Below are 12043 nucleotides of genomic sequence, written 5' to 3'. Positions count from 1 at the left end.
ATAAGGACCGAGTATGCTATTCTGTTCTTCTGAAATAGACTACATTTCCTTTATCATGTTTCTTTAAACCTGTCTAAAATAATGGATTTATTGTGATTGTGTATGCTACATTAAATAGATATATTGGACTTTTAAAAATGTTGATGTTCCAAAGGTCTGCATCAGTGGCTTGTAGGCTGTGTGGAAGCCAGGAGATGCTAAACGTGTTTATGTTAATTAACGGTCAATTGCTGGCTTGCTATGTTGTTGAGCTGACTGTGCAGGTGGTTCATGATGAGGATTGAGCTGCTCGGGTATCAAAAGTGTTGATTAAATGACTCTTATGCCACGCTGCTAATTATTGTATTGTTTATTAATGGGGATCTGCAGCTGAAGAAGTGTATCAATCTGGACTTTTGCTCTCCCTGATGGACACTGAAAAAAAAACATATTGCTCTTAGTGATTTTGAAAGGATGGTCTAACTCCGAGTGATAAGGACAGATGTCTGTTGTCATGGTCACAGCCTGTAGTCGCAGAGCCTGTTGTGACCATTTGAATGACTGTCTCTGTGGCCCCTCCCTCTACTGCAGCCCAGATGCTGCATCCGTGCTTCCTGAGGGCGTAGCCTCCGTGTGTTCAGCTGGCTCAGCAGCTGTCTGAAGGGAGAGGAGGTAGCACCTACCTGCCCGGCATCTGTGAGAGGACCAAACTACTGGTGCTGGTATGCTATCAACATCATCATCATCATCATCCATCATCATCATCGTTGTTGTTTATTCTCATATACTGTGTCCATCTTTGCCTCATGATGACAAGGGAAGGAAATATATGGAGCCATATATATCGCTCTGGAAATGTGTAGAATACACTTTTTCCCCCCAAGACTTAATGAATGTGGGAATTTAGAGTTTGCTTGCAATATCAACATCTCCAGTAGGGGGTGCCACTGACAACTGAAAAGGGAATAAGTGTTTACATCAGGGATCATCAACTATATTCAGCCATGGGACAATTTATTTTATTTTATTCTTGAGCGGATGGTCAGGGGGCCAAAACATAAATACTAATCATTTGTAGAATGCAAATTGAGCTTGCTTACGTTTGTATACGGTCACATATCTCTGTATTATGCGTGGGAATACATTTTAACAGATTTTCTAAATTAAAATCACTTGGAGCTGATTTGCTGTTGTTTAAGAAAAAAAAGTACATTCTTATTGCTGCCAGTTGGGGAATCCTGATTTACATTGTCCTTGGTGTGAGGAAAGTAGACATCACCTTTTGGTTTGGTTAGCTACAGAACAGCTAGAGGACCTCACAATCTGACTGACACGGTACATAAATACTGTTTTGACAATAAAAAGTTCCTGGATATTTTGAGTGACCAACGTCAAATCATCCTCCCTGGCTTGGTTGGCAGTCCCTAGCCCCAGTGGAGCCAATGCTAGGTCAGGCTCTAATAGGATCTCCCTGTTTAAAAGGGGTCATCAAGCAATGACACGCATGCTCTGTTTAAATGTCAAATGGCTATGATATAAGGCTTCATGCTAGGGAGAGAGGGAAACATTTGTCTTGTGTCTAAAGACAGAGGGAATGTATGTGAGTAAGACTGTGTGCATGTGTGAAGGCGCACGCTTGTATTTGTGTGTGTCTGTGTACTCCACTATAATTAAGCCCTGGTCGGATGGAGGGCTGAATCAGGTTGGTGGAGTGGAGGAGACTGTGCTGATGACCAGGCCTTGTGCGTCTCCTCCCATCAGGCTAAGTGAGGTGACTCATGTCACTGCTGAGAGACTGACAGCCTGTCATGCAATTACAGAATCTATTTACCCCATCACTGTCTCTCTCTCTCTCTCTTTCTCTCACTCCCCATTTCTCGGTCTGTGTCTCTTAACAGACCAGACGCTGACGTTTGTTTCTCTGTCTTTTTCTGCCTCTTTCTCTCCCTCCCTCTCAAAGCTACACCCTGTACATGATTGGAAATGGCAATGCCACTTCAGTTGGATGTTTTGAAATATCTAACCAAGCTCTGCAGGTGGGTTTCTGTGTGTTTCTGATTAATGAACTGTGTGCCCCCAAGATAATGAACAACCATCCCTGTGACATGCCTTCCACATGCCTTCCACATGCCTTCCACATGCCCACATGCCTCCGACATGCATGTCACTGAAGAGGTTGAAAGGCATTTGTGCCATGTTGTCTCCATCCTCGAGTTCATTTGGCCGTTGTTTTGATGTACACTGCTCAAAAAAATAAAGGGAACACTTAAACAACACAATGTAACTCCAAGTCAATCACACTTCTGTGAAATCAAACTGTCCACTTAGGAAGCAACACTGATTGACGATACATTTCACATGCTGTTGTGCAAATGGAATAGACAACAGGTGGAAATTATAGGCAATTAGCAAGACACCCCCAATAAAGGAGTGGTTCTGCAGGTGGTGACCACAGACCACTTCTCAGTTCTATGCTTCCTGGCTGATGTTTTGGTCACTTTTGAATGCTGGCGGTGCTTTCACTCTAGTGGTAGCATAAGACGGAGTCTACAACCCACACAAGTGGCTCAGGTAGTGCAGCTCATCCAGGATGGCACATCAATGCGAGCTGTGGCAAGAAGGTTTGCGGTGTCTGTCAGCGTAGTGTCCAGAGCATGGAGATGCTACCAGGAGATAGGCCAGTACATCAGGAGACGTGGAGGAGGCCGTAGGAGGGCAACAACCCAGCAGCAGGACCGCTACCTCCGCCTTTGTGCAAGGAGGAGCACTGCCAGAGCCCTGCAAAATGACCTCCAGCAGGCCACAAATGTGCATGTGTCTGCTCAAACGGTCAGAAACAGACTCCATGAGGGTGGTATGAGGGCCCGACGTCCACAGGTGGGGGTTGTGCTTACAGCCCAACACCGTGCAGGACGTTTGGCATTTGCCAGAGAACACCAAGATTGGCAAATTCGCCACTGGCGCCCTGTGCTCTTCACAGATGAAAGCAGGTTCACACTGAGCACATGTGACAGACGTGACAGAGTCTGGAGACGCCGTGGAGAACGTTCTGCTGCCTGCAACATCATCCAGCATGACCGGTTTGGCGGTGGGTCAGTCATGGTGTGGGGTGACATTTCTTTGGGGGGCCGCACAGCCCTCCATGTGCTTGCCAGAGGTAGCCTGACTGCCATTAGGTACCGAGATGAGATCCTCAGACACCTTGTGAGACCATATGCTGGTGCGGTTGGCCCTGGGTTCCTCCTAATGCAAGACAATGCTAGACCTCATGTGGCTAGAGTGTGTCAGCAGCCCCTGCAAGAGGAAGGCATTGATGCTATGGACTGGCCCGCCCGTTCCCCAGACCTGAATCCAATTGAGCACATCTGGGACATCATGTCTCGCTCCATTCACCAACGCCACGTTGCACCACAGACTGTCCAGGAGTTGGCGGATGCTTTAGTCCAGGTCTGGGAGGAGATCCCTCAGGAGACCATCCGCCACCTCATCAGGAGCATGCCCAGGCGTTGTAGGGAGGTCATACAGGCACGTGGAGGCCACACACACTACTGAGCCTCATTTTCACTTGTTTTAAGGACATTACATCAAAGTTGGATCAGCCTGTAGTGTGGTTTTCCACTTTAATTTTGAGCGTGATTCCAAATCCAGACCTCCATGGGTTGATAAATTGGATTTCCATTAATTATTTTTGTGTGATTTTGTTGTCAGCACATTCAACTATGTAAAGAAAAAAGTATTTAATAAGATTATTTCATTCATTCAGATCTAGGATGTGTTATTTTAGTGTTCCCTTTATTTTTTGAGAACTGTATTTAGCATCATATGATGATTTCTGTATTTTGAAAGTTATACATTTTAAACTTGATTGCTGACAAGCAAAACATTTTGGCACTATATCATCAATGGACTAATGAAACAAATACCAAAAGATAATTTTTGGGTGGAACTTTCCTTTAATTCAGTCTCCAAATAAATATTATTTGGCATTTTGGAAGTAGTATGCATCTGGGGCCAGGAGCTGCATGTCCAGGAGGCCAGACGTCTCCTCCAGAGCTCCCGACCAGTCAGGCTCAGCGTGGTCCACCGGGCCTTGGTCAGCGACATAGAGGAGAAGGAGAACAAGTGGGTATTGTTCAAGTAATGGCAGCTATCCTAGATTATCTCATTCAGAAGCAGACTGGCCCAGGTTATAGACTATATCCATTAATAATCTGATTAGTTTCGAGCATGTACTGTAGGTTTGCTCTGTAGTTAGCATTTGGTCTGTAGTTGTTCTGATGCTCCCCCTTCCCTGTGCTTTCTCTCTGGGCAGACTGCTGCAGCTGTGCCAGCGTTCCATGGCTCTGCCAGTGGGCAGAGGCCTGCTCACTCTCTTCTCCTACCACCCTGTGTCAACAGAGCCCCTACCTGTGCCTAAACTCAACCTTACTGGTACTGCATCCCTCAGACCTTTCTCATACCTGTGTACGTTTCTGTCTGAGAGGAGGCATATATGTAGGGTGTCCAATCAAAAATGCATATTTTGACCAATGCGTAAAAAAATATGTTAATTGTGTAGATAATGCTCTATGAAAACCAATGGTCCAAACTTCATGTCTCTATCATAATCCGTTCGAAACCTATTGGAGTTTTTAACCTTGTAGGATGGTCAAAATTAGGGTGAGTAAATCAATTAATTCTTTTCAGATTTTAGTATATGCTGTTCATGGGAATTCAAACTGTTATTTTTCAAAGATTTCTCACAAAAAGGAGCGCGTCTCTGTGAAATGTGGACGGAGCACTGAGTGTATACCAAGTTTTTAATTTTTTGATTCTCAAAGCCTTTCTAAATTGAATTCAGCTCGTGTCATGCTAATTTAGAATTTTGTGACGCCCTGGAAATAACTTTATAGGCGACCACTGCTACATGGAAAATCCTCAAGTCACTGCAAGAAGGCAACACCACTCTGTGAACAGAGCTCGCTGCTTATTATCAGATTTATTAGCTTACGGAATCTTACTTTTTGGATATAATGTTAATTATAAGCCAGAGAAAGACCCCACTGAACGATTAAGAACATGAATAAAATCATATTTGTCTTGGTAGAATGTATTTTTACCAAGACAAATATGGAAGTGAAATTTCATCACCAAAGCTTGTTTTCACCCCCTCCGGGCAGAGTGGGTGGACGCCTAGTCTGTGTCTTCAAACACGTTAACACAACTAGTTATGACAAAGCATCAAGTACAGGAGTATGTTTTTCCTTTGAAGGTCTTTGAAGATCTCAGTAAAAGGCTTTACTCCGTCTATATAAGTTCCATGTCTGGGTGCGTTTTGAACAGCAGCCCACAAGAAAGCTCACACAAGGCTCACTTCAGTAAGTCTGGAGCCATAATTATAGCTGATGTTTAAGTGTTTTAGGGCAAGACAAATAATGCAATGTGTGTGATCACTCTGCTGAGCAGAAATATATTTAGAGCCCAGCAGGCCATGTTTACATTGGTCTTTGGTGTCAGTGTGATTGCGGTCTGAATGTAAGTCGAGAATGCATGCGTGTAGGATTGATCACAATCTGATATGGAATGCTGTGTTTGTGGTGGTAGATCTGAACAGCGGGAACATTGACCTTCTTCCCAACATGACGAGCTGGTCCAGCTTTCACAACAGGGTGGCTGCGGGCCTGAAGATCGCCCCAGGCCTCCCAGGTGGACTGCCTGCATCACCTACAACATGCCCAAGAGCCCTGATCAGGCCAATGAGTACGCAGGCTTCTTCATGGCTCTGGGCCTCAACGGACACCTCAGCAAGCTGGCCACACTCAACCTACATGACTACTTCACCGAGGTGAGTGTGCATGCAAACACACACACACACACACACTCAGTCACACGCAGTCAGTCAGTCACACGCAGTCAGTCAGTCACACGCAGTCAGTCAGTCACACGCAGTCAGTCACACACACGCAGTCAGTCAGTCACACACACGCAGTCAGTCAGTCACACACACGCAGTCAGTCAGTCACACACACGCAGTCAGTCAGTCACACACACACAGTCAGTCAGTCAGTCAGTCACACACACACAGTCAGTCAGTCAGTCAGTCACACACACACAGTCAGTCAGTCAGTCACACACACACAGTCAGTCAGTCAGTCACACACACACAGTCAGTCAGTCAGTCACACACACACAGTCAGTCAGTCAGTCACACACACACAGTCAGTCAGTCAGTCACACACACAGTCAGTCAGTCAGTCACACACACACAGTCAGTCAGTCAGTCACACACACACAGTCAGTCAGTCAGTCACACACACACAGTCAGTCAGTCAGTCACACACACACAGTCAGTCAGTCAGTCACACACACACAGTCAGTCAGTCAGTCACACACACACAGTCAGTCAGTCAGTCACACACACACAGTCAGTCAGTCAGTCAGTCACACACACACAGTCAGTCAGTCAGTCACACACACACAGTCAGTCAGTCAGTCACACACACAGTCAATCAGTCAGTCACACACACAGTCAATCAGTCACACACACACACAGTCAGTCAATCAGTCAGACACACACACAGTCAGTCAGACACACACAGTCAGTCAGTCACACACACACACAGTCAGTCAGTCACAGTCAGTCAGTCAGTCAGTCACACACACACACAGTCAGTCACACACACACAGTCAGACAGTCAGTCACACACACACAGTCAGTCAGTCAGTCACACACACACACACAGTCAGTCACACACACACACACAGTCACACGCAGTCAGTCAGTCACACGCAGTCAGTCAGTCACACGCAGTCAGTCAGTCACACGCAGTCAGTCAGTCACACACAGTCAGTCAGTCAGTCACACACACACACACAGTCAGTCAGTCAGTCACACACACACACACACAGTCAGTCAGTCAGTCACACACACACACACACAGTCAGTCAGTCAGTCACACACACACACAGTCAGTCAGTCAGTCAGTCACACACACAGTCAGTCAGTCAGTCAGTCACACACACACAGTCAGTCAGTCAGTCAGTCACACACACACAGTCAGTCAGTCAGTCAGTCACACACACACAGTCAGTCAGTCAGTCAGTCACACACACACAGTCAGTCAGTCAGTCAGTCACACACACACACACAGTCAGTCAGTCACACACACACACACACAGTCAGTCAGTCAGTCACACACACACACACACAGTCAGTCAGTCACACTGTCAGTCAGTCAGTCACACACACAGTCAGTCAGTCACACTGTCAGTCAATCAGTCACACACACACACACACACAGTCAGTCAATCAGTCACACACACACACACACAGTCAGTCAATCAGTCACACACACACACACACAGTCAGTCAATCAGTCACACACACACACACACAGTCAGTCACACACACACACAGTCAGTCACACACACACACAGTCAGTCAGTCACACACACACAGTCAGTCACACACACACAGTCAGTCAGTCACACACACACAGTCAGTCAGTCAGTCACACACACACAGTCAGTCACACACACACAGTCAGTCACACACACACAGTCAGTCACACACACACAGTCAGTCACACACACACAGTCAGTCACACACACACAGTCAGTCACACACACACAAGTCACACACACACAAGTCAGTCACACACACACAAGTCACACACAGTCAGTCACACACACACACAGTCAGTCACACACACACACACAGTCAGTCACACACACACAGTCAGTCAGTCACACACACACAGTCAGTCAGTCACACACACACAGTCAGTCAGTCACACACACACAGTCAGTCAGTCACACACACACACAGTCAGTCAGTCAGTCACACACACACACAGTCAGTCAGTCAGTCACACACACACAGTCAGTCAGTCACACACACACAGTCAGTCAGTCACACACACACAGTCAGTCAGTCAGTCAGTCACACACACACACAGTCAGTCACTCAGTCAGTCACACACACAGTCAGTCACACAGTCAGTCAGTCAGTCACACAGTCACACACTCAGTCAGTCACACACTCAGTCAGTCAGTCACACACTCAGTCAGTCAGTCACACACTCACTCAGTCAGTCAGTCACACTCACTCAGTCAGTCAGTCACACTCACTCAGTCAGTCAGTCACACACACACAGTCAGTCAGTCACACACACACACAGTCAGTCAGTCACACACACACACAGTCAGTCAGTCAGTCAGACACACACACAGTCAGTCAGTCAGTCAGACACACACACAGTCAGTCAGTCAGTCAGACACACACACAGTCAGTCACACAGTCACACACTCAGTCAGTCAGTCACACACTCAGTCAGTCAGTCACACACTCAGTCAGTCAGTCACACACTCAGTCAGTCAGTCACACACTCAGTCAGTCAGTCAGTCACACACTCAGTCAGTCAGTCACCCAGTCAGTCAGTCAGTCAGTCAGTCACACACACACAGTCAGTCTGACTGACTGACTGACTGACTGTGTGTGTGTCTGACTGACTGACTGACTGTGTGTGTGTCTGACTGACTGACTGACTGTGTGTGTGTCTGACTGACTGACTGACTGACTGACTGACTGTGTGTGTCTGACTGACTGACTGTGTGTGTGTCTGACTGACTGACTGACTGTGTGTGTCTGACTGACTGACTGACTGTGTGTGTGTGTGTCTGACTGACTGACTGACTGTGTGTGTGTGTCTGACTGTGTGTGTGTGTCTGACTGACTGACTGTGTGTGTGTGTCTGACTGACTGACTGTGTGTCTGACTGAGTGACTGTGTGTCTGACTGAGTGACTGTGTGTCTGACTGACTGTGTGTCTGACTGACTGACTGTGTGTCTGACTGACTGACTGTGTGTGTGTGTCTGACTGACTGTGTGTGTGTGTCTGACTGACTGTGTGTGTGTGTCTGACTGACTGACTGTGTGTGTGTCTCTGACTGACTGACTGTGACTGACTGACTGACTGTGTGAGTGACTGACTGACTGTGTGTGTGTGTGTGTGTGTCTGAGTGACTGACTGTGTGTGTGTGTGTGTCTGACTGTGTGTTTGACTGTGTGTTTGACTGTGTGTGTCTGACTGACTGTGTGTGTGTCTGACTGACTGTGTGTGTCTGACTGACTGTGTGTGACTGACTGACTGACTGACTGTGTGTGTGTGTGTCTGAGTGACTGACTGTGTGTGTGTGTGTCTGAGTGACTGACTGTGTGTGTGTGTGTGTCTGAGTGACTGACTGTGTGTGTGTGTGTCTGACTGACTGTGTGTGTGTGTGTGTGTCTGACTGACTGTGTGTGTGTGTGTGTGACTGACTGTGTGTGTGTGTGTCTGACTGACTGACTGTGTGTGTGTGTCTGACTGACTGTGTGTGTGTGTGTGTCTGAGTGACTGACTGTGTGTGTCTGAGTGACTGACTGTGTGTGTCTGAGTGACTGACTGTGTGTGTGTGTGTGTCTGACTGTGTGTCTGACTGTGTGTGTGTGTCTGACTGACTGTGTGTGTGTGTGTGTCTGACTGACTGTGTGTCTGACTGTGTGTGTGTGTGTCTGACTGACTGTGTGTGTGTGTGTCTGACTGTGTGTGTGTGTGTGTGTGTGTGTGTGTGTGTGTGTGTGTGTGTGTCTGTCAGACACACACACACACACAGTCAGTCTGTCAGACACACACACACACTCAGTCAGTCAGTCAGACACACACACACACAGTCAGTCAGTCAGTCAGACACACACAGTCAGTCAGTCAGACACACACAGTCAGTCAGTCAGTCAGACACACACTCAGTCAGTCACTCAGTCAATAAGTCACACACACACACAGTCAGTCAATCAGTCAGACACACACACACACACAGTCAGTCAGACACACAGTCAGTCAGACACACACAGTCAGTCAGACACACACAGTCAGTCAGACACACACAGTCAGTCAGACACACACAGTCAGTCACACACCGTCAGTCAGTCAGTCACACACCGTCAGTCAGTCAGTCACACACACACAGTCAGTCACACACACAGTCAGTCAGTCAGTCAGTCAGTCAGTCACACACACACACACAGTCAGTCACACAGTCAGTCAGTCACACACACACACACAGTCAGTCACACACACACAGTCAGTCAGTCACACACACACACACAGTCAGTCACACAGTCAGTCAGTCAGTCACACACACAGTCAGTCAGTCAGTCAGTCACACACACACAGTCAGTCAGTCAGTCAGTCACACACACACACAGTCAGTCAGTCAGTCACACACACACAGTCAGTCAGTCACACACACAGTCAGTCAGTCAGTCAGTCAGACACACACAGTCAGTCAGTCAGACACACACAGTCAGTCAGTCAGACACACACAGTCAGTCAGTCAGTCAGACACACACACACAGTCAGTCAATCAGTCAGACACACACACACAGTCAGTCAGACACACACAGTCAGTCAGTCACACACAGTCAGTCAGTCACACACCGTCAGTCAGTCACACACACACACAGTCAGTCACACACACAGTCAGTCAGTCAGTCAGTCAGTCACACACACACACACAGTCAGTCACACAGTCAGTCAGTCAGTCACACACACACACAGTCAGTCAGTCAGTCACACACACACAGTCAGTCAGTCAGTCACACACACAGTCAGTCAGTCAGTCAGTCACACACACAGTCAGTCAGTCAGTCACACACACAGTCAGTCAGTCAGTCACACACAGTCAGTCAGTCAGTCAGTCACACACACACAGTCAGTCAGTCACACACACAGTCAGTCAGTCACACACAGTCAGTCAGTCAGTCACACACACAGTCAGTCAGTCACACACAGTCAGTCAGTCAGTCACACACAGTCAGTCAGTCAGTCAGTCAGTCACACACACACACACAGTCAGTCAGTCACACACACACACACAGTCAGTCAGTCACACACACACACACACAGTCAGTCAGTCACACACACACACACAGTCAGTCAGTCAGTCACACACACACACACAGTCAGTCAGTCAGTCACACACACACAGTCAGTCAGTCAGTCACACACACACACACACAGTCAGTCACACACACAGTCAGTCAGTCAGTCAGTCAGTCAGTCACACACACACACACACAGTCAGTCAGTCACACACACACACAGTCAGTCAGTCAGTCACACACACACACACACACACACACTCAGTCAGTCACACACACACACACACTCAGTCAGTCACACACACACACACACACAGTCAGTCAGTCACACACTCAGTCAGTCAGTCACACACTCAGTCACACACTCAGTCAGTCAGTCACACACTCAGTCACACACTCAGTCAGTCAGTCAGTCAGTCAGTCACACACTCAGTCAGTCAGTCAGTCAGTCACACACTCAGTCAGTCAGTCAGTCAGTCAGTCACACACTCAGTCAGTCAGTCAGTCAGTCAGTCACACACTCAGTCAGTCAGTCAGTCAGTCAGTCACACACTCAGTCAGTCAGTCAGTCAGTCAGTCACACACTCAGTCAGTCAGTCAGTCAGTCAGTCACACACTCAGTCAGTCAGTCAGTCAGTCAGTCACACACTCAGTCAGTCAGTCAGTCAGTCAGTCACACACTCAGTCAGTCAGTCAGTCAGTCAGTCACACACTCAGTCAGTCAGTCAGTCACACACTCAGTCAGTCAGTCAGTCACACACTCAGTCAGTCAGTCAGTCACACACTCAGTCAGTCAGTCAGTCACACAGTCACTCAGTCAGTCAGTCACACAGTCAGTCAGTCACACACTCAGTCAGTCACACACTGTCAGTCAGTCAGTCAGTCAGTCAGTCAGTCAGTCAGTCAGTCAGTCACACACACACACAGTCAGTCACACAGTCAGTCAGTCAGTCACACACACACACAGTCAGTCACACAGTCAGTCAGTCAGTCACACACACAGTCAGTCAGTCAGTCACACAGTCAGTCAGTCACACTCAGTCAGTCAGTCACACTCAGTCAGTCAGTCACACACACACACACACAGTCAGTCACACACACACACACAAGTCAGTCACACACACACAGTCAGTCAGTCACACACTCAGTCAGTCAGTCAGTCAC

At 47.6% G+C, this 12043-nt stretch overlaps 1 protein-coding gene across 40 annotated transcripts in view; it reads left to right on the top strand.

Annotated features, from left to right (window-relative positions):
- LOC106577105 (anaphase-promoting complex subunit 1) overlaps positions 1 to 12043 on the top strand; it is a 59587-nt gene that overhangs the window by 19615 nt on the left and 27929 nt on the right. For 34 of the 40 annotated variants that reach the window (XR_006760352.1, XR_006760383.1, XR_006760353.1 and 31 more), the window contains 4 exons: positions 571 to 2015; positions 3978 to 4101; positions 4292 to 4410; positions 5563 to 5803. The gene's annotated coding sequence lies outside the window, so the exon portion shown is untranslated. Of the gene's footprint in view, positions 1 to 570; positions 2016 to 3974; positions 4102 to 4291; positions 4411 to 5562; positions 5804 to 12043 lie in introns of all 40 variants that reach the window. The other 6 variants (XR_006760363.1, XR_006760358.1, XR_006760361.1 and 3 more) reach the window with 3 other exon arrangements.

Source organism: Salmo salar, chromosome ssa18 (genome assembly GCF_905237065.1).
Source record: "Salmo salar chromosome ssa18, Ssal_v3.1, whole genome shotgun sequence".
Classification (NCBI taxonomy): Eukaryota; Metazoa; Chordata; class Actinopteri; order Salmoniformes; family Salmonidae; genus Salmo; species Salmo salar.
The sequence above is the reverse complement of the archived record's forward strand: the minus strand, read 5'-3'. Positions and strand labels throughout refer to the sequence as shown.